The following is a 26986-nucleotide window of genomic DNA, read 5'->3' as shown; positions in this document are numbered from 1 at the left end:
TTCTTCCGAAGGAGAGAACAAGATCATATTTGGTGATTAAAGGCCAGTACAGGAATTCTGGAATCATAAGAACAGCTTTGTTTAGGCTGTTGTGTTTGGGGTGTTTGTATATATATATATATATATGGCTGTTTGATCAAGAACTGGACAAACACTGTGAAGCAACAGTTCACAAACTTTTTTTAGTTCAGAACAGTTTTTTTAACTATGGTCATGCGCCTTTTCCATTATTTTACAGGATCTTTTTTTTTTTTTTTTTTTTTTTTGCTTGTGCATGACTGCCTGGAGAATGGTTGCTCTCCATGTGAATGCCAGTGTTCTCCTATGCACAAAAGGCTGAAAGGTATGGCTTTTCTAGGCTAAAAGGTATGGCTTATCCACTAAAAGGCTGTAAGAATATTGCACAACTTGAGCAATCAGTCACAAATTAAAGAGAGAGAAGTAAATTGGGTAAAACACTTTTGTATTAGTTGCACGGCAAACATTTTTTAATAAAACTTGCGTTATTAGACATCCGATGATGGCTAAGGACATTTTCTGAATTCTAGGAAGGGCAAAACTCAACAATTTAATCTTCTCAACACATTCTTAGTCCAGTCTTAGTTAATAATTAAAGACATATAAGATAATGTGGCTACACCTGTGTTTTACTAGCTTTTAGTTTGATTGTTATTTGAGTCATGACAGTGTTACCCCCATATCAGAGTTTCACTGCACTTGCTTCTCTCCTTGCTCACCTCATAAAGATGGTCACTGCCCTGAATAACTGGTAGTTCAACAGGAAGATAAAGGAAAACAGCTGGCTTCAAAAAGCAGATGGGTGGATCACATGGTAATAGTGAGAGCATAATTAACACAAGCATCATCAGTCACAGCACACCAGCTGCCAGCAAACCTGCACACACCGCTTTTGTGTTGTTTTGGTTTCTTCAGAAGAAAAAAAAAAATCTTTAAACAAAGTTGAGATGCTCAAGAAGGCTTTTTCTGCTTAACTCGGGACTCTTGCTGAGTACGTCTCCAGCTGTGTGAACCCTGGCCTTGCCACAGCATTATGTAAACTATTGATGAGCTCTCCGAAAAGATACAAATCTCAGCCAGGTCTGATGATTCCCCTGAGCTGTGAGAATTAGATTAAAGCAGGAAGCCAAACACACCAAAGGGGAAAAAATATGAGACTATGATTCCTTTGAGAGAATAATGGAAGGAACTATATCACAGCAGTGCAGAAAACAATTTCACAAGGTGCAAATGAATGCAGAAAAGAAATCCTATAGCACTCCTTTTGTGCTTGGACATATGTGTTGCCTCTTGACCCAAATTTTAAGTGGTTACCTTAAAAGTAATTTAAGAGTTTCATTAAGGATCTAGATGGTCCTTTTGTGAACATTGTCATCTAAAGGTCAGGGACCTGGGAATGCTTCTCAGATGCATGGGTCCAAGAGAGTTCTCCAGTCATACCTTGATCCCTGCTGGAATGAGACCTAATTACACTGTATTCTGCTTCTCCACTGTATCACTGCTATCCTTGAGAATGAAACCTGAGTACGGTGGCCTTAAGATCTGAACATGGTATGGTCCTGGCCACACGCCTGGATGGTGAGGGGAACAGGACCCAACAGCACACGTTGCAGCACACACTTACCACACAATTCCCCTATATCCTATATATAAGGTTCCCTGTCACACATATGGCTGGACTTCCACCAGGAAGAACAGATGATAACAACCTATTTTCATGCAATGTGTAAGCACATTGATTTCTTACTATTGCGTTATTTCCCCTCCTCCCTTCTGTCTTACACTGCTGCGTATGTGTGCATGTGTTGCATGATCTACTGTAGATAGATCAAAAAGTACTATGGTAGTACCAAGCCAATACTCATGGAGTATGATATAATGTGATTGAACCAAATCCACTCTACTGAAGAAATAACTATAACCATTGATGAGAATAATAAACTAATTCAAAGCTGCTCAAATCTTTAAAAAAATTATTTTCTTCTGCTCTCTGTTTTCACACATTTATTTCTTATCTTCCTGATTTAGCAGAGGGTTTTAAAGAAATGTGTCAAAATATCATAAGATAGGCTATTTTGGTACCAGTCAAAGTGGAAATGAGAACTTTCAGTTGCTTATCTTAACATACTATAATTAACACTCACATCTTTGTGAAGTTCACTTCTCACTTATCTAACAAACAGAACAACTGTGAAATAAATACTAATAAAATACTACTGAAACTAAAAATTGATTGAAAGTTTTTCCATAACTTAGTTCATTATTAAAAACTGATTGGCTAAAGCCAAAGTTGTTCCCAGGAACAGGTCAGGTTTTGTAAATTTTTTATGTGGCAAAATGTTGAATGTATTCTGAAGATGTCAACGTATTTTTTCAATATCCACAAAAAGAAAATAACTCTTCAGTTACAATCTATTTCTTATTTTGGAATGCTTGATTTTTATTTGTAAGAGTGCTCAAAAATTAAACACTTCATTATTAGTTAAATGACATGTTTCAAGTTTTTTAATGTTTTACTAGAACATAACAATTGTTTCCTTCTTAGCTTTTACTGAAATTTTCCAATACTGGTAGAAGACTGTTGATAGCCATTGCTAAAGGTATCTTACTCAAGTAAAGAAAAAGAAATAGATGATGAATTCAAAACCCAGTGAGCAAAGACATATTCTGGAACAAAAAGAAATTTTCACTTACTGGATCAATTTTCACTAGGAAGTGACCTATCCTATTCACTTCATTTGTGTTATAAATGGTTTAAGATTTAAGATTTCAAGAGCTAAAAAAATTATACTCTAAAAAGATTAAAATGAGGTGCCTGACTTTTCTGAAAAGCAGGTTTTCAACTGCTAGTATACAAAGAACAGAATAATTTCTACATTACTGCCCAAAAGCATGTGACACTATGTTCTTGATTAATATGTTCTTTGTACTCTTAGAGGGGATATTCTGACTGAAGATGTTGATACAGTTAATCAGTAATTAGTCACTAATGTGTGCTTTTATGATTCAACACTTGAATGAATCAACACTTAGGCAAGAACTATTGCTCATTTTTTCTAAAAGACATAGTGAAATATAAAGAATTAAAGTGAAGTGATCATGGTCACACATGGAAGCAGCAATAAAGGCAGTCCATCTTGAACAAGCAGTGGGTCAAATATGCCAAACAGTTGTACACTCCAGCAAAAGAAATCAATCATAACTGCTCAAAAGCTTTGAAACCATATAACTGGTCTTTGCTTAAACATAAATGTCAGTTCTTTGGCTATACTTTAAATCAGTTTTTGTTCACTATTTGTGTCTACCAAAGAATTTCAGGGAAGGTCTGAACAATCAGCCATGAGAAACAAACTTTTATTGAAGGGAAAAGAACAAAATTTTCCTTTTGGGATACTTTCCTATTTCTCTTTCCCCCACAGCAGAAATATTCTTGGCTGTAAAATAAATAGGCATTTACTTTTTCAAGAATGTTCATTTACAAGTGTCCAATTCCACCTCCTGGTATTATACAGACACGTTTGTGTGATTTTCTCTATTGTCCCTTTTGTAGATGAAATTCAGTCTGCATACTTTACACTTGCTTTCAAAAATATTTGGTGTTAGTCTTGAGCTGACTGAAAGCCTACTTCTTGCTGCAAATTATATAGCATCTTTTCAGAAATACCTTTATCTATCACAGAGAAAAGACCTTCCTGGCCTACAAGAACCACCAGACTATGTAGGATACAATGTTTAATGGTATATTAGCTGCACTGTGTAGTTTACTACATCACCTTACAGATGTGTCATGCTGTACAATTCAGGTTGTGAGAAATATCTTAAGTGTATCTGAGTACCAATTAAAATAACTCACAGCTTTTGCACAGACTATGCCCTTTGGAAACACATACTGTTGCATCATTTGGGAAATATAACACAGTACTAGAACGTTAGTTTTCTTCCGTAAATGTAGCTAATACTGCAACTGTATGAAACTATGCTTAGAACCAGTTTTGGGGCAAACAACTTAGGCAGCTATCTGAAATCCTGGCTAAGGAGGAAAGAATTCCAGCTGAAGTTAAGAAGCATTAAAAGCCTTACACTGTTGAGTAAAAGGAAACAGGAGTCTGCAATATGGCTTTTTCCAGGCATCCCATCTTAATTTTAATGCTTACAGTACTTATGACTAGCATGTCACTGGCAAACACAGAAATGTTTGTTTCTTCATTACAACATGTGCATATTACATACCTTCCGTAATATCATGTTATAAAAAGGTTTGCACTGAGTTCACTTGAAATATTTCACCTTTATTCAAATTGATTATATCAGGCATACTGGTTACATAATAGCTTGTCAGCACTGTGTAACTTCAAAGGACTGGGTGCAAATCTTTCAAGAGGGAATAAGTATGTTCTTGCTCAGGATTTTTTTTAATTCTCCATACTCTGTGCAGTACAGTCCATTGTAACAACCACAAATTACTTCTCTGCAACGTTTTTAATGAGACATAATGATAAACTATTTCTGGTATAGCAGTGGAAACAGAAATTTGTCAAAGTAAGAAAACTGCAACCTCCTTTTCACCACAGGCAGACTTTAAAAGAGCACTCCTAAGGCTTTGTAGATATTGCAGAGTTTAAAAAAAAAAAAAAAAAAAAAGGATTCTAGATGCTGATACACAGTACTGCCCAGAAAGATAGCCCAATACTCATATATGGATTCTCATACTCCAGAGGCATATTTGGCTGTTGTTTCAATGATGGTATTAAATAATAGCAAAGAAATCATCATTCTAGCCCTGACTGGGATCTAAAAACACTAAGCAATCTGCAGGGCTGTACAAACTTGCATTTAGCAATGTTTTCAGTAGCACATTCTGAAAATAAGAGTGGTATATTCTAAGAGGGGTGGGGAATGCAGCTTAACTTTTTTCCTTCAACTTCACAGCAAGCTAACAGGAAGACTTTTACTTTGGTTGATGCTTCAACTTAGTCCAAGGCATTTCCTTATTGTCTTTCACTCCCTGTTTCCCCACATTAACATTCGGTATGCCACCGGCCTATTAATAGATTGTATAAGCATGCACTGCAGACATATTCACCAACACAGTTGCACATATGGCTGTCACTCCATGTTCTGCACTGAAGGATGGATCCTTGCGGAAAACATTTCTGCCCTCAGACTTCCACTAGCCAATTTGACATCTTCCCCAGATCAGAGACCCTTGCTGGCACCTCCAGGGGCATGCTTGGGCCCATGCGCATGCTGGCTCCATGAATATTTAACAGAGAAATTGAGAAGAGACTTGCTAGTGATCCATCTGTTAAGCTGCTGGAGCTATACCAGGAACCCATGAATTGGCTGCAGACTTCTTCCATAATAATGCCAAGGTTCAACAGAGAATTTAAGGCATTCAGTTGATCCATTGCCCAAAGCTGACTACTGGCAAGAAGGGTGGCCACACTGCATAGCTGGTGACAGCAGATTTACCACCAAATAAAGCCAGAGCTATCTCTGAAATAATCAGCCATGGCTAATAATAAATAGTAACCTTACACTACCATTTTTTTAGGATAAATTTAGGATGTTTCTGCCCTATTTAAAGTAGCTAAGGTATGCTTCTTCCCACCCAATTTTAGCAAACCCTAGTATTATTCTAGCATGCCAAATAATATCCCTTGGACTTTTTGGCTTCCAGGACTCACTTCCCTACCCAATACTGCATAATAATAATTAGATTTTGGGAAGAGAGAATGGGATAGGAGGGAGACTAGCACGACAGATCAGTCCATCATGTCACCTCCTACCACCTAATGAAAGATGCTTCTTTCTTGGGGAACAACATCGGGATTTCTAATAAATCGTTGATGATTCATAAAAAAGTTGAGTCAGTCTCCTGCAGGGTATATCACTCCTATGTTAACATGGAAGCTGTGGAACAGCAACTAAGTTTTCTCTCTGCCTTTCATGAATTTTAGATTTTGTTTTTGTCCTTTAAAATTGAAATATTCTTGTGCTTTAAAAGTCAAGTAAGCTGCATTATTACTTTTCAAACATGTTCAACTATTTTAAAAGAATAGTTAGAAGAGAACAGTTGGTTGTTTTTCCCAGCATGAAGCAACAGTTTTGATTTTAGGTTGGATCTGCCTGCATTTTCTTTTTTCTCCTTGTCTCCTCCTCCCAATTCACTACCTCCATGGGAGTCATTCAAGGCTGGAAAAAAACCTCTAAAGATTTGCTCCTTTAGAAGCTTTTCAGCTTGTTTAAATAAAATTGTTAACAAATGAAGTTAGTTGACACCATATGAACTGGATGTCAGCAAATACAGGGAGAATCTGTGTTCAACATAATGGCCTCTAGTCATTCCTAAACTCTGAAAGACCAAAATATAACCCTGTCTACTAGGTTACAGTGCTGAAAAAAGACTTTAATCTCTGCACACTGACTGCAATTGGCAGCATCATGAGAGCTAACTCAGTTGTTAAAACGACGCCTAAACACAGTAAAATGCCCAACTGCAGTAAAGCCCTTAAGTACCATTAAAAAGACAGAGTAGTTAGTAAAACTAAGACTGTGGTTTGATGGCACCATAAATCTGTCTTGAGGTCTCCAACTTAATGGTGTAGCAATGTGAAGCACAGCCCTGCTCTGGCCGAAACTCACAATATCTTGCACAACATTTACCCAGTTTTTTTCTGGCAGGCTGCTTCCATGCAGGTATGTTTCTTCATTAACATCTGGTCCATTCAAGAGTTTCTCTGGACTTCCCCATTTAGTCTAGTCCTGCCATTCCTGCTCTGTAACTTCAGGAGGACTCTGGATGTCACTAGCTTTCTCTAAACATGATTTCAGAGCTTCCGATTTGGCTGTATTTCCATTTTTGTTTCTCATTGTAGTTGAACCTTTCCTGAACATGGACTCCTGTACCAGCTCTAAGTAGTTAGACCTTCAGCACCCAGAAGCTGGCACAAACAATGCCCAAGTTTGTCCATTTCATGGCTTTGCTTTTGTCTGTTTGGTGGCTTTGCTTCTTCTGGAGTTCTGTCTTTTGGGATCCAAACAGGAGCTGTTGGCCCTACCAGAACTCTTGACAGTGCACATTAGGAAATGGTCTGCCATTCCCTTCTGCACGAATGTTTCAGTGTAGGCTCCAAAGCAACCTGGAACAAGACAGGTCAAGACTGGCCTCCACAAGACACTACAAACAAAGTCAAAGAATAGACAACCTGGTGCTGATCACCTAAGGATGCCCTTTAATGCTAGTTCACATCACCCAAGGAAGAGAGACATCCTGAAAACTACGACAGGGCTATCCAGAGCAGGGATTTTTGCGGTTACTTGTTACCAGAATCAAACAATTGATCAGCTTGTCACAGAAAATTAAGCCTTCTTTCTGGTCATTTGGAGGGGAAGCTTTAATATGATTTTCTGGGGATGCAGCTAGGCCCTGGATGCCTGGCCAAAAGACTGACTGTTCTGTGCTGACAGTCACCCACCTGCACCAGTCCCATTCTATTTGTGTAAGCCTACCTCACCCCAAGGATTTTCAACAAAAGGATCCTACACTTTGGGTCTGTGGGCCTCCATAACTGGAGACATGTTCACTTCATACACAGTCTCCACACTTGATTAGGCTGTAACCAAAAGACAGTAATTTTTTAGAAATCTCTGAGGACATTTACACGTACAAAAAATCTCACTGACAGTTCATTATAGTCAGGAATGCATTTGGTGAAGTAAGGCCAGCCTGTATTCACATTTCCCCTCCTGAATAATTACCAATCATATGTTACATCTCAGAAATGTGGTATAAGACTGAACTGTAGTTCAAAACACTGATACAGCATCCACCAGATGGTCCTCAATATATAAAGTCTCTTTCTTGATCCTGTGTGGGCTGCTTTTCCTGACCAAGAATTCAGCATTCGCCTCAGTCACCACACACAGTAGTAGTATCGTGCTGTATTTGGCTAGACTTCTATTGATCATGGAGAAATAACTTTCATCATTATGTCTCATCACAGCCATTTTACAGACACTAGCACAGGCCGTGGCAGAGAGCATCACCAACACTTTCAGATGTTTTACACTCATCAGCTTCAGCTGGATTGATTTATTTTTTTCACTTAGCTGGATTTGGCGTGGTAGAGGTAACCCATGCCAGGGCAGGTGCCTAAGGTGCACAGAGGGAGTTACATGCTGGAAGCATTAATCTCTTCATTGATTGCAGGATTTCAGACTATATGCCTAGGTTTTAGGTGGCCACAGTCAAAACAAGATGAATACTACCTATTGCACAGATTTGGGGTGTATTAAAGCCTATAAACAAGACTACGGGAGCAGAGAGAACTAGCAAATCCAGGCAAGAAGAAAAGCCAGCATGTCTCTGCTGGTGCGACTCCATGCTAATGGAGCTCCAGCCTTTTTTCACCACTGCCTGCCTCACAATTGGCTAGATGGTGTTCTGCTGATCCAAGTGACCCTCTGGATGCAGGTGTTGGCGTATGTGACTAGCCTAGGAGTTTCAGCCCAGTTCACAGTGGAGCTGCTATACACAAGCTGGCTTTGAGAAAATCCAACCAGCAGCCCACAGTGTGCTACCATGGGTCTTTAATCACTGGCCCTTTCTCAAGACTCTCCAAGACTGCCTGGAGTCATTGCTGCATGATGGATTTGCCCTCATCCCTAACTGCAGTGCCTCTACTAGCAATAATTCCAGTTACAGACCAAAGCTCAGAAACTCCCCAAGGGAATTAAGCAGGAAGACATCCCTTATTTAAGTAGCAAAGGCTGCAAGCTGCAAGATACCAATGGCAGTTTGAAGTGATTGCTAGAACCAGCCCACCTCTTCCATGCCAATGTGCAGTGTTGACAAGAAGCTACATGTGCCTCCAGAAGCCAGGCACTGCATGCAGCAGACACACTTAACCACACCAGTTATGTGTGTGTTGATTGTTCTGCAGGAATAATCAGGCCAGACCATGCTGCTTGACAACTTCTGGACAGTCTAGGTTGCCAGTGTCCTACACACATGGTTAGACAGGGATTTCTAATGCTTACACTTCTGGGATGAGGCTTGGGAGGTGAACCGGTCCTCAGAGACCTTCCTGCTCAGAGGCACAGTGTTCTGCCAGCAACACGAGCCTGAGATCCCCAGATCAGACAATAGTCCTTCCAACCACTTCCAGGATAGTCCCCTTAACACCCAAAGCAGTAGCCACAGAAATTTTGTCTTCAGAGCCCTCCTACAAGATTATAGGAAAATGTTAGTCAACTACAGACATATCCCTGCCAGGATTTTGGAAGCAAGTCTTAGGAGATTATTATCATGAGCAGCCAACTTTCTGGGCAATTTATGAAGGAAGAAACAACCACAGTAAATATCTGATATTGCCTGATGGTCAAAACCTGCAACGAGGTTTGTCCCAGCATGCTGTTGAGCAAAGCTAATTACGAGGCAGGCTCTGTAGACCCTTACAAGTTTCTCCATCTGAGGACTCAATTAGATGAGCAGGATTTGTAAACCACATAAGACATTTAATGGTGGTGTCATGGATCCTGATTTAGGAGTGGTTTAGATCATTTAAAGAATCACCATTAAAGGTATTAGCAAAAGTGATTTTAACATGAATTTGTAAAAGTGCGACTTAACAGGGTTCGATGGCAAGGTTCACTCTATTACTTACTACGTGGCAGAAACATACAAAGGAAAATCAAGTTAGAATTGATTTAAAATGATTTACACAGAGACCAGAGATGGAAAAAGTAAGGGACACTCTCCTGTTGAGCCATGAGGTTCAGAGTGGACCCCCTTGCTTTCTAAACTCCTGATGGAGCTTAGGGGCAGCTGGGTCCAATCCTGGTCTCATACTTGGGCAATGGTTTATGTCTAATGGAAGAGATACAAAGGGTAAGGAAAACCTCCCATTGAGTCACGACGTTCAGAATGGACCCCCTTGCTTTCTAAACTCCTTCTCAGATAGGAGTCTAGGTGTGGCTGCATCCAGACTTGGTCAATGGTTTACAGCTAATGGAATTGTATGTCCACCACCAATCCTTTATATCACTGAGGATGTCAAAGTTTAGCATGCTATTAATCACATACCACCCATCCAGGCATCTGGTGTTATTTCATTCTGAAGTTCAAACCCTAGGTTTCCTGAAACAGGGTCTCAGGCATCAAATCTTATAAAAATAAATCATTTAATAGACTGGTACAACAGCAGGATCAGCTCAAGCTGGGTGCCTCTGGGGAGGAACCAACCTGAACAAAGAAATCCCTGGGCAATTACACCCTTACAGACTATTCACCAGCCCCTCATGCACTCTTCACACTCTCTCCATGTGCCTTCCACGCACCCTTTGGTCTAATAGTGATTCTGGTCTGAGATCTTCTGACCCCTTATTGAATTCCTTCACTGTCTCCAGACAGGCCGTTATCTTGTTGAGTTGCAGCTGCTGTTAATAGTTGTAGCCTTGAAACCTCCTTATTTTCTGATTTACACTGGCTCTGGAGGCTTCTGTTTTGACTAAGTAGGTACACTTTCAGTACAAATTCAGCAAATCTAGCTACTCATGCTAAGTAAGTAAAGCTAAGCAAACAGCATACTAAATCACATGACATTATAACTCTAACTGATTAATTCTATTTTAAAACTTACTTATTTAAGCTAAACAACTAATATTTCTCAACATTGAGAGGCATTCCTGCTCAAGGGGAGAGTGGCCTGGCATGCAGTCAGGTTGCCATCCAGGGAGAAATCAAATGGGGCTCATCCAACAATCTGTTGTGGTAAAAGATCTTGTTGCTTCAAGGAGCAACCTTGAGAGGCGTTCCAGCCCAAGGGCAGATCACCGCCATGCAGCCACGCTGCCTAGCAGGGAGAGCTCAAAGAAGGCTCACTTATGCTATCATATTTATGGGACAAAGCAGTTGGCTCACAGTAAAATTGCATACAATGGGAGAGGTATACACAAGACTCCTTGTACCCACAACTTTCTTTGTTCTCACTGTGTCACTCTGTTCCTTTGTGGGTTTCCTAGAGGAGTTCTTGGCCTGGCTACAGCTCAGGCTTTTACCTCCTTTGGAGCATGTACCAAACTACTGCTAGTTTGGTTAAGGGGGAGGGATGAGCAGTGTGAGTGCATCTGTCACAGGTGGGAGGCATCTGAAATCAAGGCTGGAGTTAATATTGACAGTACAGAGCTATTCCACTCACCATTGTGCAAGGCAGTATAGCTTTGATCCCATGACAAAAGTCAGTGCTTGTAACACTGAATTAGAGGACAATTAGTTTTACCAAAAAAAAAAAAACAACCCAAAACAACCAAAGACCAAAATAACTCTTGGGAAGAGATATTACTGTTTATATCCTTAGTTGAAAAGGAAGAGTTTATGCATCCACACACAAAATGTTTAACATTTCTGCTGAAAATGAAAACAAGCAGCATGGTTTTGACCTGTACTGTAGAGCAGTGTGGTGGAATCTGATCGCTGTAATCTAAATATACCCTGCAAGCAACCATTCCTGTGGGAGGGCTGCATGCAACAGCAGCAACAATAAACAGGACGATGCACAGCACATAACTTTTTGCTTCTTTAAGAACATGTTGTTCCTTTCATAATGAAACTTGAAGTCTGTGCGTCCCTAATTCTCTCTTTTAATACTTCCAGTCCCTTCCATTTCCCCAAAACATCATCTTGCACATACTGCTCTCCTCATTTCTCCTGCTGCACATGAAGCATTATGCAGCTTGTCTGGCTCAGAGCTATGCTGCACTAATCAGCTAGTCAGTACACATACATTGACTGGCCACTTAGATGCCCCCTCTCAGAATGGATAATGGACTGAATTCTAGCAGAGTTTGTCCCCACAAGAACATTCATTATGGTTTCTACCTAGCCATTGCATGCCATCTATCCTGGTTGAATTACTTTCACACTTCTGTTACCAACATTTCCTAAGCTGATGAATGGGTTTCACACCTACTGGGCATGAAAGGTGTGGGCTGTTGGGAGGAAGCTAAAAGGAAAGTGACAGACAGAACAGACAACATGATTTGATAAGCTAATTTCCTCAGGAAGCTGAGCTAAATATGTAAGCCAATACAAGATCATGTTTCTTCTTCCTGATGATGATCCTTTTCTAAGGATGTAGGCACGTGAAGAAAGCAGATTTCTTTATTACACTTTAAAGACGTTCTTCAGAAGTTAATGTGGGTGTACAACTATACTGCCAAATGAAACAGGACCACTCACTGAGTCTAAGTGGCTTGATTTGACTGCATCCACACTGCATAGCAATTGGCCCCGTGTCTTTTTTGGTTTGGATATATACTAACTCCTGCTACCCTCAGATTCCAACAGAAATGGTTAGTGTCAGACAGTCTGTCTAAGGAGTCAGCTGTGACAATGTAGACAAAGACTTTGGATAAAGTACCACTGATAGTTTCTACTCTCACTAAAATTAGGATTCCTAGTGGACAGGTCAAGGTCTCTTTTGTGTGTGCTCTATAAGATAAAGATACACAGTGATGACAAATGTGTCAATCCAGTGATGGAAAATGCTAAGAAATAGGGACTTTCTTAGGAAGTCAGGATAGCATGCAGGAATAAGGAACTCACAAAGCTCCACTGTAAAGACTTTCACCACCCTCCCCATCACCACCTCCCCACACACAGACACACACAGAGAACACCTTCCCTCAAAATTCAGCCTGCCAAAGTTACAGGGGATATTTCAGAGCTCTCCAGCAGAAGCAGTCCTCAGGGAACAGAGCTCTGTTTTGTAATATTGAACTGCTTTCCTTAGCCCCTGTCAGGCTTCCTTTGAACAGCTGGTGCCATCCAACCCATCCTTTGCCTGCCCCATCCCCACACAAAAATCAGATATGTGCTTATGTCCCTGAGTCTCTTGCCTGTAGTAAACCTATCATTTCAAACATGTGATCCTATCACAATACTGTGACATGTATGTTACTACAAATCTATAATAGATTTAAATTGATTCTCCATTTCCACCAGCATCTCCAATGATTCTTGAAGTCATAAATAAACTTCTGTTTAAAACTGTGGTGGTTTTAGAAGAAACTGCAGCAATGAAAGATAAAAAGTTCTGATCTTTGCCCTTCCTGCTTATTTCCTCTTCCAAAACTTAGTGAACACCGAAGTGATGACAAGGAAAATATTTATTCCTCTTGCTGCGTTGGGGTGGGGGGTGGGGGGGGGTGCAGGGAGGAAGACAGGACTGTAAGGAATGGAGGGAGATTTGTAAGGCAAAACTGTAAGCCAGCCGAAGACATGAGAGAATATTGCAGAAATTTATCAGCTATGTTTGTTTGACAAATGTTTTCTGTGTCAAGTAACACATTTGAGAAACAGCCTAAAAAGCTGATTGAATACTAGAATAACTGATTTGTCAAACAGATTATTTGATGAAAGATGACAATGTATTGACTAATGATTGGCTTTTGTTAATCAGATCTCAAAGTCCTCATTCAAGAAAAACTCCTCTGTGGCCAAATCATGAAATCTTTAATTTGAACCAGAGGTTGCTCCACACCAGAGCACACAGCTATTCACTGCAGTCAAGATGGTGCTTTTCACCTAGCAGGAGGTGCACAGAAGATGAATCTATGCACTTGAGATTCTGATTTTTTGGCCTGAAGAATGCAATTCAATGGCCATTATAAATACATAATTTTTTTCCTCCCAAATATCTCCAACATTCTCTCTCTATATCCAACTGCAGATGTTTGTACACAACATAGCTTTTAAACTGCATGAAAGCACTAATCTTGAGAAAAGCCACCATCATCAAACATTTGGTCTTAAAAATATAGACTCCACTGGCACACAGGAACAGTTTAGACCAGGAAAAAGACATAGGAGATAAGTAGAGTAACCCAGAACTATAACAGCTGTAGCTATAGTTATCATCAAAACAATTTATCATTTTATATATGCATTTAATCAACAGCGTATTGCATTTATCACTGAAATAGACCAGGCTTTTAATGCTGCTGGTGTTACTACTGACCTTTCCAGACAATCCCATATTAGTTCTGGTCAGCTTTCCATGGTGGTCATGTAGACTTTTGCAGCATCAAAGAGAAATACTTCCTTCTTGTTGCTGATCTTCATTTGACGTGGTCAAGGAAAAGGGTGTGAAGAGAGTGCATGTCCATACGAGTGCAGGAAGGTGGGAACTGGATGCCGGGAACTGAAATGCCAATGTAACATCCTATAAACTTGTAGAATAGAAGATATTTCATTTTTTATTTTGACTTGTATTTTGCCACTACAGCACCCCATCACTCCACTCCCCTCTCTAGCCTCATTCCATTTTGATGAACAGTGCTAACTTTGGGCAGCCCTAAAGCATATGTGCTGTATAAAAGCAGTAGATGCTATCAGGTGAAAATAAAACCAAATTAGAAATTATTCCAATAGCTGCCACTGCCTAATGATCAGAATAAATCTTTCATTGATATCTAAATCAGAACTTATACACTGTTTTACTGATTTACCTGTATCTAAACAGAATCATATACTCTGAATGTATTTGTGTATAGACCTGAACTCTTCTCCACTCAAATTACAGCAGAGAAACAAGATTTATACTCTTTGATTGCATATGTACACTAGCACTTCAGATTACTTGCTTCTGTCAGGACTGAACTTCTGTGCATGAATGACTCAGTTTAGCTTTACTGTATACTATTACTACAGAGTGATATACTGTTGCCAGAGAGGCATGCAAGGAGAATAGGCATCCTATGCAACTTGACATTCACTGGGGATTACACTTGAGTTATTTCTTATGTGTGACTGCGTTTTCTCCCTGTGTAAACTTTATAACCATTGTGGGATGTCAGCTGAAGAAGCCAGAGTCAGAAACAGCTACTGATGCTAATTGCACTTGGGAAGAGCATTCTACACAAAACAACTCCTGCTATAAAAGACAGAATCAGATAAAAGAAACATCAGATTGGATGGAAATCAGGCAATAAGAGCAAAAGAAGTGCCTAGTTGGAGATATTTTGGTGATTTGATGGAATCTGGAAGCAGGTCCCCCTAGCTTGAACAGTGTGCCTAAATCGACCAGCATGAATGTAAATTCTACATGGGCTATATTGCCGAAGGAAGGGCCAAGTGAGATTTCAGTGCTTAGTCTAGGATATCCTCTTTTCTCACATTTCCTGTCCTTTCCTCATTCTTTTCTCCTTTCTCCAGTTCTGTCTTTAAACTCTCTATAGCTAGTAGGAGCATATCAGTAACATCTGTAACCTGGGAAAAAACCCAGGACAACTTACATGATGCATGCTCACAGGAACCGATCATCCCAGAGTCGGTTCCCTCCCTGGCCCAGCCAGCCTACAGCCCTCCACAATGAGACATACGTAGCAAGGGCACTGAAGGGGCTATCTCCCACCCAGACCCATACCTGAACACCCACCTAACCCCTGTCTTCCTGAACCCCTGCCTCCACTGTGCCTTCCTGGGGTCACAGGGTGGGCCACAGGAGGCAGAGGCTCCGCCATACATCATTTGCAAGCAGGGAAGAAAGCAGAGCTGGCAGTCTGTGAGTGCCTCTGCTCTTGTGCACTGGTTGGTGTCTGTACTACCTGAGATAAGCTGAGATAACCACCAGGAGTTGCAAGAAACTTCTGGCTCTCATTTCTCTTCGGCTTCCCACTCAGAAGGGCACCTAATGCACACACCTGCACTGTGACTGATGTAATTTTTACATGGAAAAAAACCCATCGAGAAGAAAATAAGTTATAAGCCAGATTCACTGTAGGTGGTTATGGGGTTAAACCACAACAGTAGTAAAATGAATATGTAAGAAAGACAGATTATATATAGTTTTAGAAAGAGATATAGATGTTTTCTTTAAATAAGTAACAGAACTCACCTTCATGCTCAACTTCACTCACTTGTGCAAATGTCCAAACAAAGGTACTTCTAATACAGTAAGGGAAACTACCAGAACTTTTCTGATAGCTAAAAATGTCCGATATGTGCCCTGCATTCTCTGGGGCTTCTGTGTAAACGCTGTGCCATTCAGACCATGGACTGAGTTTCACTATTTATGCATTTGTGTTGTAGTTTCTTATTTTTATGGAGCTTGAATTAATCCTTTACCAGAAAAACTATGACATACTTTGACACTGAAAGCAGAGTAGATGAAAGGAAGAGAAAAAATATGAATATCAGGAAATAAGACCAAGTAAAAAGCATGGATTTTAGAAGTCTGCAATCATGACCAAAATTTTTACTGGAAATGGAGGCATGCTATTAAAATGATTTCTCATGACACTACAAAAGGAATCTTGCAATAGGACAATTCAAGTAAAGAAACTAACTTCAGCACTCTTCAGGAAGAAATAAAGCTGTGAAAACACAACTGCAGTGTAGAATCTGTTTATAGCATTAAAATTTTTCCAGGTTTCAGAATGATTCAAAGGGGAAAAAGTAAAATAATTAGTCCACAGAACTGTGGACATTAGAAACTTTGAATATTATAAAATTTTAAAGTATCTGGCTTTTAATGCAAAATATAGGCTAAAATTTTCATGAGAAAATATTGAGACTACCAATGTTTTTCCAAGTCAATAAATTCTTGTGTAATATATTTTAATCATAAAGGAGACATTAAAATCATTACGTGGGTTGTTTTGTTTGCCAATACTTTGGAAACAAAAATATTGTAACTAGTACATCTTCCATTAGAATGCTAATTAAAAAATCATAAGCATGTGTTGCCAAGAAAATTTTGAAAGAAAATTTGAGCTCTTTTCCATGGGTTCATGGGAGCAACTTTGGAATTTTTAAAGGTTTTGCTGAATTATTTTGTTGTTCGGTTAATAACACCACAATTACAGGGAAAAAAAGTATTAAGAATGAACGATTCACTGGACTTATTCTGTTGTAATGAACCATCACATTCTAAGTATTTTTTGCTGTGTAGCATAGCAGCCTGCAATTTGAGTGTTTTAAAATAAGTACTTGTATACTATCTAAGGTATGTCTTAATGGACACATTATTTTATTACCTTGTATTGGAGCATTACCACATGCTGGGCTGTCTCAGAAAGAACCTCGTTATTGCTTATGAAGCCTCAGAGGAATCAGCAGAACCTTCATACTTCTTAACATGTACCCTGTGTGCAGATTGTCCAGCACATGGCAAGAAACAGGCCATGATCGCCTCAGGTTGGTCACCATCATTGTTTCCACAGTGATAGTCTGATCGTGACATCTGCTCGATAAAAGACTGGCCAGCGAATGGTGATGCTGAGCTCCTGCCTCACTGCAGTGCCCGTTACCTTGGGCCCAAAGAAAAATCCCCATCCTCTCCTGTGTGCAGAATGAGAATAACACCCAACTTCTGATAATTTAAGGACAGTCTCAGTGCTCAGTTTGTTGCTTCGTATAATCAAGGAGGAAGTAGCTCCTGACCATTTGCCCCTTCACACTGGCAAGCCCTCCCCAATCTGTCTGCTCTTTGCAAGTTTGCACTCACTGATCCCAGACCAGCCCTCCACAGAACGTAGTTTTCAGAGCACTGTGTGCTTTGGGTGACATTTTCAGAAGCACAAGAGGAGCTTTTGTGTTGCGCTGTGTACATATCTGGAGGTCAACACCGAACACAGCAAAGCAGTATGTCTCCCTGAATAGATAAGCCCCAAGCCCAAGCCCCAAGCCCCGTTACCAAATAAAGAGATCTTGGCTCTGAAGTGCCTAAGTCACTTTTGAAAAAATATGATCAGGTGCTTTTGTAAAATGTAACTTGTTCGACCACTTGGCTTCTGAAAAAGGTCAGCTGCCTCATATACACAGAAACTTTGACAGACTCAGCAGCACATGGAAAGTGCACACTTAGCCAGCTGCTTCCTTCCTTCTGTATTTAAAGTATGATTTCTTACAGGAGAGGGGAAAGATTAGGAGTCTGTATCTCACTTCATTTACCCTCAGACACAGAAATACAAGGCGATATTTTGAGAAGCAGCATGAAAAAATCCATCACAAAAGATAAAAGACTATCAGACTATCGTTTAAAAAACTGCCTGTTTCCTCAGAGAGAGGGGCTTTGTGATGGAAGTTCTCTGCTGTTGAGGAGAAAGCATGCACGTATATGTAAACATATCCCACACAGTCTGTGACGCACTGCTTCCCTTCTAAACATAGAGCGTGTTATCAGCACCGCCGTACATATCAGCAGCTGAGTGGCTGCTCAACACCATGTTTATCTAATGGACCATAATAGACAGAGCGACTGAGCACAATAGACAGTGAGATGTGTAAGTATGTTCTGAGCTAGTACAAGTCCTTTTTTCTCTTCTCCAAATGGGGAAAGGAGGGGGTGAGGGCATTACACAAGACAGATCACACGGCTGTCCAGCAGCCACTGAACCATAGCATAAAGGCCTTGTTTAGATAAATAATGACTCCTTTACTTTATTCTTAGTAGTGGAAGTCTCTAGAGCTGAAACATAATGTCCCACAACTGCTTCTGGCATCTGTTTTTCAGGGAGAGGATTGGGCCATTTATAAGGGGATCCATTTTCACAAAGGTCCGCTCTGTTGTAGAGACAATTCATCTCTTCCCATCAATAGATCACATCCACTTACAAAGGGCAACAAGGCAATGAGCTAAGAGTTTCAACACAGTGTTTTGGAAATGAACTAGGCAATCAAATCATGTGTCTTCCTCAGGCCTCTTCTGAGCACCCTACAAAGTGTCCCAGGACAAGTATACTAAGCAAAGGAAAAACTATCATCAGTTGAAAAATTTTGATTGTAAGGTGTTTCCTTCTCCGTTGTTTTTTTAAACTTTATAATTGAGAACTCTTAGAATTTAACCTCATAGTTTGCTGAGTTCTGGAAGTTAGAATACTGAAGCTGACATACTTCCCATATACATGCAAAAGTTTAAGATTTCCTTACAAACTGAGTATCTGAAGGCGTATGATTCATAGAAGACCTCGCTACTCTTAAGACAACCACAGCAGTCTGAGAGGAGATATTTTTTCTTAGCTCAGGAAGTGAATACAAGAAGGAAAGAGCAAAGTAAATAACATTGGTCTACCTCTGAATCCTATCTCAGCTTCTACTGAGAAGCTGCTTTAGAGAAGCACCTGCACTGTGAATAGTTTATTCATCAAATTATTCCTTTTTCCCTAGTTCTGACTTACTAGAAAATGGCTCATGAACTCTATTAATCTATTATATATTTGACATTCATTGCTGTTCAAAAAGCACCGTAGTCTGTGGTTAGTTCATGGCCTGATCATGACAGGTTTTACCAGTTATTTCGGAGAGCATGCAAGTGCAAGTCCATCCTGCAAACACCTAACTTGAGCTTCACAACCAAAATGAAGCTCACTTCATTGTTTGGCAAATACGAGGTGTCTCCACTGGCAAGGAGGGAATGGGTCCTACTCAAACACACCTGCAGCAGATGTCAGGCAGGAAGAGGGAGTGAAAGGGGATGGAGAGGCAGGGAGAGCCCCCTTCTGAGGTTACAGTCAAGTGACAACTTGCTGTCTGGAGGAGTCTTTTGGGAGGAGGACAACAAGCCTGCGGAGCATAACTGAAAGCCTGGATATGTGGGGATATGTCCAAACGAAGAGACGAGGGTCAGGTAGGATGACCCATTTTGAGTGTCTGGCTTTATTGTACTTCTGGGAACTTTATTACTGCAGAAAGGATGGAAGCAAGGAGTGCTTTAATTGACAGGCTAAAACTGACGGGCTGCGATATTCAGGGGAGACCTCTGCCTGCGCAGGAGAGGGAGCGAATCTTTAAATTGACTGCACGAGTGCTTCTGAATTTTTCGCTTTGCTTTTCATCTTTATAATGCTGTAAATTTTAGAATGAACTTTAAAGGGTAACCAGTAGGCATTACTTGATATACTTGCTTCACGGATAGTTTAACTAAGGCTCAGGAAAGCAAAGGGGTTTACTCCTTTTGTGAGAGGAAAGATTGGCCAAGAGCATAACAAAGTGAAGGGCATTTGGGAATGCTATTTCAAGTATTCTAAAATCAAAACCACATAGTGACACCAAGCCATTCAGGAAGCTATAATTATCTACTCTGTTTTGGAGAATACTTGTGACAAACCAGCCAGTGTTGCAAGTGGTGGCCTCAGATAAGAAAAGGAGTCTGTAAAATTCAGGCTTCAGCAGAAAACTAAGGATGAGTCACAACCAGGGTTAAACTGAAACAAAAACCCACATTGCATTAAGATCCTTCATTAAGATAAACACCCAAGATACACACACAACGCACACACAATCCCTATTGCCTCCTACCAGAAACAGTTCAGTCTTTTCCTGATGATTTTATATACCCACCCTCTGGGGATACAGCTGACTGCTCGCAATTACCCTTGATACACCAGCAGGTATTTCCTGAGGGGAAATGACAATCCTAATAGCTAGTGGCTGGTAAGCCTCCAGCTGACTGAGCCAGTTTTAACTCCTGATAAACTGGGGCCTGTCCATTCACCTTGTCACAAGTACTTTAGTGCCTTCTTTGGAGAGGACTCAATGTTCCTAGAAAAATTTTAGAGGGGTTTTATGGGCGCAAAACTTTGCATCTCTCATTTCCATCCGCTTCTGGTTGTCAGGCTGTAGAGCAGAATCTAGAACAGGTCACAGCATGGCTCAGGCTCCCCAGATGATCTCCACTGCTGAGCGAACATGAGAGTGTGAAGGTCTCTGAGGGTGCAGCATCACAGCTGGTGAGGGGGAAGACTCTTCATGAGAGAGCGAGTAACAGAACCAACAAACCTCCCGAGGGCTGCATTTTCAAAGGCAGGTGAGACCGTGCCTGTGCCACCCTCAGGTGCATGTAGCTTCCCTGCTGCAGCTTTGCCACATCCTTGTGGCACAGCCTCCTCAGCACATGCTGTACACCTCAGCACCCTGCCATGCATAGGAGCCACCAGGTAAGCTGAGGCTGGCTATCCCATGTAACTTCTCTCCTTCAACCTGACAGCAAGGGGCTGGTCCCATCTGAATTGGGGTTCCCAGTGAAATCCAAGTTCAGCCCTGCACCCAGGAATTTAAATGACACTATTGGTGCTCAGTGAGCTAACTAACCCCACCTGCAAATTTGAATCAACGGCAACAACAATATTTTATTAAAGGGGGAAAGGAAATTCCCTAACCAAGTAAAACAACTTGCTAATATGCACTACCTAAGCCATAAAATACAACTGTCTCACAGCCTTCTTTGGCAAAGCTATGCCAGCCAGTTGCTTCCTCCTTCCTGTGGTAACGTCTCCTTCCCATTTTGAGACTGTCAAGTTTTCCCACATTAAAAAGGTCAGTTCAAGCTACTTCTACTCTTCTTTCCCACCTGCCTTTCTGCTAGCTCTGTCAGTTAACTGCTGCAGTTTCTGTTATTTCACTTCTTAATAAAAATACATGTAGCGCTAAGAGAACTATCAGTCTTCTTGCATACGTGAGACTCTTAAACAGGTTCTCATATTTCACAACTTAGCAGGAGCCACTTTAATAGCCTTTTCACCTCTAACTTTCACATACTTACCCAAGAAGCCATTGCCTTGCTTTAGCACCATTACTTACCCTAGGAATGTTAAACCATAACTAGCTAAAACACACTTTCTGAAACTATTCCTAAAATAAACTCCTTTCCAATTCATGACATGGCTTTCCTTTTCTCAGGAGTGGCTCTTAGGCACAAGAAATGACATAATAAAGCAGCCATTTCTCAGGCCAGCCCATTGGTTCCTATCTGTTCTCCTTGGCAGACACTGACAGGAAGCTCCTCCTCTGGGGCCAGATTCCTGGTGGGAGGGAGAGTTACTGGAGTGCATTGCTTTAAGTTTAGACTTTTGCTTCCAATTTTTCACAGAGGTTGTCTGTGAAACAATCGGGTATAAGGGACACCTCTTCTAGTAGGGTATGGATAAATCGCATTAAGTTCAATAAGACTTTTTATTCTCAGGCACTTTGGCACTTCTGGAAATTCCACTGCTAAACCTCTCAGGGTAAACATGAATCTAAAGAGGAGCCTCTCATCAGTTCAAACCCTGGATGACTTTGACACTGGTTTGTATCAGCTTTGGGATTTATAAAAATTAAATCCATCTAATGAAGATTTTAGAAAAAAACCAAACCTCTTCCATTTGGTCCTCCATTGATGAGATAAACAAAACCATAAGTCTCCTACTTAATTTTTTTCCCTCCCAATAATATACATACATGCATATATACATGTATATATAATGCATACATACATGCCTATATAATATGTGTATATATAGGAAGCATGAATAAAACAAACCAAATCCATATCACCTAAAGATTTTGAAAATTCAAACCCAGAAAGTATAGTATGCAAACCTAAGGCATTGTATATATGGATTTTGGCACCAATTATTAATTAGCAATAGTAAAATAAAATATTTAACAATAACCAGGAATTAACATTTTGTTGGCTTTTGCTTTTTCCTGTAAATCAACTTTAGTCTACTGCTAGATGGCTTTGTTTACTTCAAAATGTTTCTGAATGCTTTGTTAGTGACAAGTGTTCTAATGTTATTGCCAAATTTTTGCCAGATTGAAAATGTGCATAGCTTCTTTTCATTTTTAAGACTGCACAAGAACAGCATGTTTCAGGCTTCAGTTTGCAAATCCTGCAAATTGTCACTGATTACTTTTTTGAAAGACTGAAGTGCCTACAGGGCCAAAGCACGGATCATGACCCTACTGTGCAAAATTTCACTAGTTTGCACAACTTCCTCAATACATGATTCTGAATAAACTGTACTATATCACTGCCTCCAACACACAGTTTAGAATTGCAGCTCTAATAAAGACATAGGCACATACCAGAGTTTCCAAATATTTGCTCAAAATAGAACCAGAGAAGCAAAGTCTACAGCTAGAAAGTTCAATGCGTTATACAATTATGCATCTTTTTTTGGGAAAAGACTACCAACCGCTAAAAAAAAGCAGGCTTCAATGGCCTGCATGACTTGAATGCACTATAGGCTTTCTAGATGACTCAGACTGTCAGTGTTTGTGTGTCAGTGTCAGAAGTACAGTCCAACTCTCAGAATCTCACAAGCCAGAGCACAGAGGTGACCTAAGGGAGTGCATGAGAGAAAAGGAAACCAGAGAAGTGGCTGAGGCCAGCAGGCAAAGCTGTGGCAACTTCTTGGTTTGCTTATTTTTTAAGTGGACGGATATAGATAGGGAAAAGCATTTGACTTTGGAAAGAGTGGGATGAAGACCAAAATACGCTAGCTGTTAGCCAATAAAAAAGGAGAGACATTATTTCTGTGCGCTGAGTAAAATGTGAGCTGCTGCCCTTCACCCACCACTCCTTTCCACGTTCTTCCTTCCCGGATCAGCAACCTACGCTGGTCAATCTCTTTAGGCCATTTCTTCCTCAAGAGGAGATTCCTGTGTCTAGGCAGGATTTTGCAGAGGACAATTTCAATTTCTAGAAGACATCTCCAAGCTCCCTGACCCGGTTTGGTAGCAGTGCGGAATGGTTCCCTGGCCACTGAGGGAGAGTTTGCCTCCATGCTCCTGGGCAATCAGTTTTTGCTCCCTTCTTGCAGCCTCAACCCAATATTGTGCTGACAAGCACAGAGGCAGTCTAGCATTTTTCTTAAAGATCTGTGCAAAGGTTGTGGGATGCACATCAGACTTAACAGATTGATTTAACATGAAATATTTACGGGATATTTAGATTACACTCAGCTTAATGTCTGGAAGTAGACCCCAGCTGGTTTTTTTCTGCAAGTGCCAACAATCATTTCTCATTGGTCTCCAAGAATAATCTGGAGAGAAAAAAAAATAAAAAGTAAAACCAAGGAGGGGTAACGCATTTGTTATAAGAACTGTAATGAAAACTAGAATCTCTGCGCTCTTCAGTCATCATGAAAGCCTTCCTTATCTTAACTCCTGACCAGATTTATGTCGTCCTCTCTCAACACCTGCACTGAAGAAAACCTCTCTGGACTATCATGGTGGCACTATCCACTTTCTGTAAAATGATTCCTTATAGGTGTCAATCTGTAGTACCCATGTGATACGTGTTACTCAGCTTTTTACAGGAAGCTGAGGAGATACAAGGGGATACTTTTACAAAGGGGAGGAATTGCAGTCTAGGGAAAAAGCAGCTGATGTCTGACCATGGTAATTTAAACATCATTCTGGTGTTTTGAGCAACTGTCTATCAAATCACAACTAACATATACCATAATTAGAAACAAGGCAATGAGATAGAGAAGGTAATACTTAATGGAGAAAAAAGATATAACGAGGATTGGTCTCTGGAGAGAGAAGTAAGGGATTTTTAAATAATCTGTGTTTGTGCACACAGAAAACAAAATAATTAAAAACACAATTACTGGGTGCAGAAAGGACAGCAGAAAGAGTAAATGCCAAAACGTCTGTAACAAACAGGCATGGTCAGAAGGAGGAGAGTGGCTAATTTCCACATGTAGTTGACATTTAGTGGCGAGTGCCAGTGATACACATCTATTATAATGGGCAGGCAACCAGATGAGTATAACTTGTAAAGGGAGAGACGATATCAAGAGGCAAAAGAAGAAACATGGTCTGCTTTTGTTGTAAACCATGACATTAGGTAAATTATAGAAGGGGAGGAGAAATTCTTAAGTGACTGAGAGCAAAGATTTAAGAGAAAGCTGAGTAACATGTATTAAAAGTAAAAAAAGACACAAATGTAAAATGAAGTCTGCACGGTTATTCCTTGAAGAGAAAGGGATTACCATCACCAGAATTCTACAACTACTTTCAACTTTATCCCTCTCTGTGGGGTTAGAGTTAATAAGCTGCGGTGCATTTCTTAATGACTGGATCATATTCTAAAGTTCAGAAATACACATAGCACAGGAAATATTTATTTCTCCAACAGCTTCAGGTTCATTGCCTCTTAGTGAAGACTTTCTATGTTGAATGACACCTTTCAAATCTCCTTAATGAAATGCAAAAAGAGCAAAAGGGAAACAAAATAGAATGCATTTTTTCCTCTGACTTGTTCAGAAATTGCTCATCTTTTGTGTTCAAGTTTTAAATAATAATAAAAAAATAAATACTGGGACAGAAACTACACCAGTAGAATTCAAGAGAAGACTCATTTCAGAAAGTTATGAACATCTTATAATAGTGGGGAGGCAATAATAACAAGACCTACAATTTTAACTGGTTGTTACTGAGTGGTCTGCCTGAAATAATAAAGATTTGAATTTCCTAAATACAGACAGAACTGCATGCAGAGGCAATAGCTGCTTCTGGACATGGCAAAAGATAATAACCTCCCAATACACATGGGAAAACAAAGACCAATAGAGAAGCCATGCTGAGTTTAACCTTGATTTGAACAGAGCCTGGCTCTGACATGGGAGGTTGTTAAGACAAAAGCTCTGCTACCACCTGCCCCCCAGGGTGGGAAATCTCATTTGTTTCTGCCCAACCATAAGTCAGGACAAGGATTCCCAAGCAGTTCACGGTTAAAGGCTTTAGGCTGCCTCTGAGAAGTAGTTCCAGACTGGTTTCTTCCTCCCCCCCAGAGGATGCTCATGTGATGAGGTAACTTCATCCTTCACTTGTTTTCTTCATTGCAGGGAAAACATCAGTTGCTCACACAGAAAATGTTCTCTCCCTCCTTTTTTTTTCCTTCTCTCTTTTTTCTTTTCCTTTTTTTTTCTTATTCTTTGTTGTTGTTGCTGACTGACATCAAACAAACTTCTGATTTCCGTGATCCACCACACGTCCAAAACTGCAGGGAATATCCAAATCATTTCCACAATATAAAAATCATTTATTTTCATAGGACCTACCATCAAGGAAAAAAAGACTAAGAAATCTAGAAAAGGCAATGAGGACTCTAGGGAGAGGCAGAGCTGTTGGCTCAAAGAGAAGAGAATGGTCCATAGATCACATACTTGTAGCCAAGCTTTGTCCCTTCCCAGCAGTCATTATAGCTACAATCACCCGAGAATTTCAGGACCCCATTCCACAACACCCCGTTCTACAAAGCATGAAGACGTGGAATAATTAAAGGGGAAAAATGTGTTACTCTTCCTCTGCACGAGAACAGAAGAGTCGCTAATATCTTCGGGTTTGTTTTTCTTTTCCCATTCATTTTTCAAATGCTTTTTCCTTCTCTTTTTTTTAATATGTAACCTCCCTTCTGACAACAGCTATCAGTGATTTTCATCCCTTAGCACGTTGAAGCTCTGAGAAGATAGTTTAGATGATATTTCCTTTCTCCGGAAGTAAAAGGTTGAGAACTCAATGATATTGTGATAGACAAATAATTTCAAATGAAAGTAACAATGCACCCAGAGCTTTTTGTAATGCTTAACTGAACCAGAACCAAGCTTTCACTGTTGAAGCTGTGCAGGGAGTAATTTCTCCTTTATATGTGTTCACTTTTCCTCTCAACATGCTTAATGAAACAAGTCAAATGTTCCAAAATGGGAACATCTAGAGTTGAGCGCTGAGCCTTTCCAAGAAACAGGTATAAAATATAGAAGAATTCTCTTGAAAGACTCTTGAATTCTTCTCAGGATATTTGTAGCTTTCTATCTGAAGACCCAATATTTGGACACATTTCAGTTGTAAACCCAGACCTTTGATTAGATAATTTGGTACACCAAATTGGTTTAAGTCCACCCACAACCAAACAGTTCTCCTTACTCTCCTCAATTTGTAAATCTCACCAGTTGTTAAGGACGATGCATTGACATGGTGCTTCATAAAGCATATCAGAAATTTTACGCCTGAGGTGTCAGAGCAGAATCACAATGCAATGTTATCACAGGTACACCTGAGAAGTAAGACACACATACAAGTTGTTTAAAAAAAAAAAATAAAAGAGAGAGAGAGACACCTCTGGGATAAAAGATAAAAGCAGTGATAGAACTAATGCATGAAATCAACATTTTACCCTGTTTATTTAAGAAT

General features: G+C 40.2%; 1 long non-coding RNA gene across 1 annotated transcript in view; it reads right to left on the bottom strand.

Annotated features, from left to right (window-relative positions):
- The window catches only part of LOC142034969 (uncharacterized), a 31414-nt gene extending 14082 nt beyond the window's left edge, over nucleotides 1-17332 (bottom strand). Inside the window, exons 1-2 of the long non-coding RNA XR_012651781.1 lie at nucleotides 17059-17332; nucleotides 14040-14222 (exon numbers count right to left, since the gene is read on the bottom strand). This is a non-coding gene — a long non-coding RNA (uncharacterized LOC142034969). The remainder of the gene's footprint in view (nucleotides 1-14039; nucleotides 14223-17058) is intronic.
- Nucleotides 17333-26986: the final 9654 nt, after the last annotated feature.

This window comes from Buteo buteo, chromosome 9 (genome assembly GCF_964188355.1).
Source record: "Buteo buteo chromosome 9, bButBut1.hap1.1, whole genome shotgun sequence".
NCBI lineage: Eukaryota > Metazoa > Chordata > Aves > Accipitriformes > Accipitridae > Buteo > Buteo buteo.
Note: the sequence above shows the minus strand (reverse complement) of the source record. Positions and strands in the feature narration are given on the sequence as shown.